This window comes from Nannospalax galili, unplaced genomic scaffold (genome assembly GCF_000622305.1).
Source record: "Nannospalax galili isolate Female #2095 unplaced genomic scaffold, S.galili_v1.0 scaffold140, whole genome shotgun sequence".
Classification (NCBI taxonomy): Eukaryota; Metazoa; Chordata; class Mammalia; order Rodentia; family Spalacidae; genus Nannospalax; species Nannospalax galili.
Genome location: NW_008352267.1, coordinates 592,196 through 597,657, shown reverse-complemented (window position 1 = coordinate 597,657; position 5,462 = coordinate 592,196). Strand labels below are relative to the sequence as shown.

The window sequence follows — 5,462 nt, the reverse complement described above, 5'->3', positions numbered from 1 at the left end:
AGAGACAGATAAGAGGGCCCAAACTCTCCCTGAGGGTTTTTATTTAGAAGATGAATAGTGTTAAGTACTGTTGAGAATGTTAATTTTATGTTAGGCCTTTATTATAAACATTATTTGATTTTTTAAGTGCGCAAAGCTAACAAGAACAGGCCAATTGGCCCATTGATTGAATGCTGACAGTCCTTTCCCTCATGTTCATTTGCCTTGATGGAGTAACTGTCATCCAAGCAACTCTTCTTGGCAATAGCTAAACTTGATCAAGTTAGCTTCAATGCTATGAACATTCTATGGTTATTGTGAAGAAATTCCACTTCACTTGTAAAGATCGCTGGAGTATTAGGTATGGCTTTATCCATGATTTCTGTGTAAAGACAATTTGCTCCAATGCTGCTCCTGGGTGCTTCTTTCAAGTGAAGACCTTACTTTATGATTAGACTCATGTGACCCTCCAGAAGACCTCATCCATGATTACCCTGGATATTATAATATTAGTCGTCTACAAGGTTGGACATGAGGTAAAGCACCTGACCAAGTGACTTGCTGACAAAAGGGTTGGAGTTGAGACATAGGAAGCCACATCTATGTGAGGCTTGTGATTGGAGTGTATTATGTGAGACTGAGATCTGTTGAACTAGAAATCATACACAGTGCTTGTGGTTTGTGGTACTAGAGACTGCCTAGACATGTCATTCATTTGGTTGTTTTAGCAGGCTTTCTTCATTCTGTTCTTATCAGGTCAGACACAGAGGCTTCTCCCACTGTATTATCTCCTCACATACTGTGCTCTGATATTTGACCCCATAAAGGCTTTTCCTGAATGGTCTATTGCCTGCTTATGTTCTTTATGAGGAAGAAAATTAACACTAATATCAGACTTCAGTCCCAAGTACTCAGAAACAAAAGGTAGCTGAACTGTAATGCTAGCTGCCTGACGCAGAACCACTGGGTTTGAAGGTTATGGACTTTTTTTGAACTGAATACCTACAATTGTAAGACTCTAGCTTTGAAAGCTTGGAGTCATAAGTCTCTATTTCATAGGTCCTAGCCCCTTTGGTTTTCAAAAAAAATTTAATAAGCAATCTTTGCCTGTTTAACTTTGTCCAAACCAATACACATTTTTTTCTTGGTCTTTTTGAGATAGGGTCTCCCTGTAGTCCCAGATGGCCTGGAACTTGCTATGCAGACCAGCTGGCTTGAACCCACAGAGATTCACTTGCCTCTGCCTCAATTGCTGGGATTAAAGACATGCGCCACCATGCTGGGTGTCCAATATACATTTTTAAAGCAGAACTTAGGAAAATCTGGTGGATATCTGTTGCATAATGCAATAGCAAGGAATGTTTTTAAAGAAGAAAAATTAATCAGCTAAAAATGAATTTATGTTCTGTTCAAGTAAGATTAGGTAAGAAATGACATTTTAAGAGTGGGGGGACAAGAAAAGTTTATTAAAGCAGGGTTAGTAAAAATAGTTAACAAAGAGCTTATATGTAACACTAGAAAAAGATGGTACGGAAGCTACAACAGAAAAACTGAATCAAAAGCCAGTCTCAGGGGCTAGGGAGATGGCTCAGTCAGTTAAATGATGGTCTAGTCAAACTGTGAGTGTTCAGTTCAGTACTAGTTAGTCAAACTGTGAGTGTTCAGTTCAGTACTAGTTAGTCAAACTGTGAGTGTTCAGTTCAGTACTAGTTAGTCAAACTGTGAGTGTTCAGTTCAGTACTAGTTAGTCAAACTGTGAGTGTTCAGTTCAGGGAGGGAGGGGGGGGGGAGAGAGAAAGAGAGAGAGAGAGAGAGAGAGAGAGAGAGAGAGAGGAGTATTATCTTGCATGCCTGTAATCCTAGCACTTGGATGGTGGAGGCAGGAGGATCAGGAGTTCAAGTTCATCCTTGAACTACATAGCATTCTCAGTGCTAGCCTGGGCAGCTTGAGGCTTTGCCTCAAAAGACTAAGAGACTACAGAAGTAAATAAACAAACAAGATTTCTGTCAATTTAAAAGTGATATTGGGTCTTAAGAATTTGTAATAATAATAATAATAATAATAAACACCCCACAATACCCTCTCAAATAAATAAATAAATAATCAACCCAGGGTAGCCTGGAATCACTATGTAACCTGGATATACCTGAACTAATAATGATCTCACAGAAGTGAGTCTCCTTATTGTCAGGTTCATAAGTAGACCAGGGTCACTAGAGACCACTCTGAGGCAAGAAAAGAAGAAATTTATTGGGATGTGTGAGCTCCTGGATTGGCCTGTTCTCACAGGAGAGAGAAAGCCAGCTATTTCTCATTACAGCAGGTTGGGTTTTATAGGGTTTATTTTTTTTTCTGAATAGTGGGTATAGGGCTGTAGCAGGAAGGGGTGATGGTGACTCAGTAGCAGGTGCCTTGGTAGGGGGCAGTTTCAGTTAGGTGTTTTTCAGTTTTTTTGATTGACCGTGGTATATAATTGCTGTTATGATTATAGTGCATTATTAAAACTAAGAGCCAGGTGGTTACTGAGAAACTAGGATGGTTTAGTTTCTGTTTCCTGGAATGCTGCTCACCAAAGTTATGGTTGACATATTGCTAGTCAGTACTCCATCTTGGAGCCTAGTTCAACCTAACACATATCCAACACAAGCAACCATTATTAAGATGAGAAAAAGAAAACTCGTTGGAATAAAACAAAATTGAATTAATGTCAATTCTGAAAACTGAAAATTACTTTACACACACACACACACACACACACACACACAGAGAGACACACACATACACACAGACACAGACACACACACAGACACATGATATAAAATAAGAAACGATGACACATCTACTTAAAATTTTACTTAATGTTTTTATGTTTTCATGGGACAAAGACTTAAGCTGTCCCTTGACAGAGAGTTTATGAAGGAAACAGGAAATATTGAGGCGAGAAAATGCATTTGACAGTTAACTATGGAAGCCAGAGGGACTTAATCAAGGAATATCAGTATCATTGTTGAGAAGCAATTAGGTCTTATTTAAATTAGTATTTCTTTTATCAATATATTGTCAGTTATATTCAAATGCAGGGATCAGGTAAAATCAAAGGACTTGAAATCCAGACTGGGCATCAGGGTTAGTAATAAAAGGACAGCATCATGGAGAATGAGTAGTGTTCACTCTGTTAGAAAAGTTTAAGGAACAGAGTCACACATTCAATACATCATCTGAACAAAACTTGAGAACAATGAAAAAATTTAAACTAAAGATGCTAGAATCAGGTTTTTCCTAATGATATGTGATTGTATGTTCCATGTTATGAAATCACAAGTGAAGTTCAGCTTGGACTTGTGACTTGGTAGATATTATATATTTTGTAACTGTGACATACATTTTTTTTATTGAATAAAGTTTTATTTTTCCAAACGTACAGTCAGTTGGACCTTATTAGGGATCTTCTCCAGCAGCTGGGGCATCTCCACCCTTTATGTTTCTGGTGTAAACTACTGGGCTTTATGTTTTGAAATCAGTTGGTAAGTCCTTTACTAGGAAGATCCTGAAGGGCAGCCCTGGCCAGGGATCTGTGAATCTTCAGTTTCTCAGAGACTACAGCTGGGGTAATAAGTTTATAGTTGAAAACTTCCTGAAAAAGTGTGTCATATGTAGCTTTGTCAAACAGGACCAGGTTGTTGAACTTGTTCTGAACTTTGGCTTTAAACCACTTCTTCTTTTTGGCTTTGCCCCCAGACTTGTTTACTAGGTCTTTGTTTTCCTTAGCCGCCTTCTCAGATTCTGTCTTCTTCTTGTCAACCTTGGGTGGCATGGCAAAGCTCTGAGAGCTGTGACAACCACTGCAGCCTTGCTAAGATGTCAGACAAAATAAAAGCCATTATTATTTTTCAAAGTGTGGTGTACTTTCTCCAGTTTCTAAACAAAAGTTTCTAGTACATAACAAAAAATAATATGCTATTATGAAACCAGTTTTTCAATGATAAAAAGATAGCTCAGAAATTGTTCCCTGTTATATTAATAAAAATAAGCTAATATAAAGAATATTAGTAATCGATATTTGATATATATTTTAATTAATAAGTACACAAATATACCTTATTTAAATGTGTAAGTTTTAAGAAAGTTTAGTAAAAACATATTCAAAATAAAATTAATTTATAAATTATATGCATGCATACTTTTTAATAATTGGTCGATTTTAACATCTATATCAGTATTTTTCTTTGGTTTAAGCTCAGCATGAAAAAAGGGTCATTTATTACACAGATGCAATAAAATGGGGCACTTCTGGAATATCAACAAGTGTGCTCACTCTTAACATTTGGAAGGATAAAATATAAATGTAATACTATGAATACACGACATAAATTTTATTTTTTAAATAAATTCACTATGTAGATGTGAAACTTGTGTGCCATAATACCAATATGTCATGCCAGTTTACCCATTGCTCCAATAGTAGCATGACTGGGTATTAACAAAATTCTTTAATAAGTCACCAAGTATTTCCTTACTAGATTTTAGGTTGCACCACAGGACGGACTTCATCTTTAGTATTATAAACATAGTCAAACTCTTATGGGGAGTTTGAGACAAGGAGGTGTGGGCTTACTACTGTTGCTTTGATAAACAGATATGGCTTCAAATTATCTTCTAAAAATTAGCTTATGGAACTTACAAAGAGTGCTATTCTCAGTCTTGATCAGAGAAGTTTCTCTTTTCAGTAAATGGTGGTGAATATAGGGACTCAAGATGGTACAAGGTCCTGAGAACAATGGCTTATTAGATGCTCAGTCATTAAAAGGACATTTCTAGCTTATCCTCTAAGGCTCAGAGGTCTTCACAGAGGAGGGGGAAAGGAATATTTAAGAACCACATGATAGGGAGAAGCGCTATGAAATGTCACTTCTGGTCATGGCACAGCCATTGAAATCATCAACTCTCCATAGCTATGGTTGCCCCAGCTGGAGCAGCACAAGACTGCATCCTGTCAATAGTTAGTAATGGATGGAGAGCACTCTCCCTCTTTTTACTTTATATGAAGCAAATAGATTTCCCAAAATGAGAGGGTAGAGACAGTGGTCGAACCTCCCAGTTAAAATCTTGATCAGACCATGTATGGGAGTCATCCCTAGGTCTACTCTGGAGCCCAGGATACTCCCAACCTGTCCTCTGCCATTTTTCTGGGAAAGGGAAACTCGGGCAGGCAACCCTTATGCGGAACGACATGTCTCTCAGCGGGACAATGACCCCCTGTGCGATACCTTATTCAACAACCCTCTTTGGGTGCTGTGTTGGACACTCTGCCCAGTGCAATGAACCTAGGTTCCGGGCGTGCAAGAGCTGTCTTGTCAGCAATCTATTGCTTGAGCATAGTCAACCACACGTCAGTGGAAGCCCCATGTTCCAGGGCCGCAAGTGCATGCGCAATAACCACCTTGTCTCGCTTATTTTGGGTTCTGAGTCTGCAGACCATCCA

General features: G+C 38.3%; 1 pseudogene; it reads right to left on the bottom strand.

The window, feature by feature from the left end:
* Positions 1–3,418: 3,418 nt before the first annotated feature.
* LOC103746826 lies at positions 3,419–3,794 on the bottom strand (annotated as a pseudogene).
* Positions 3,795–5,462: the final 1,668 nt, after the last annotated feature.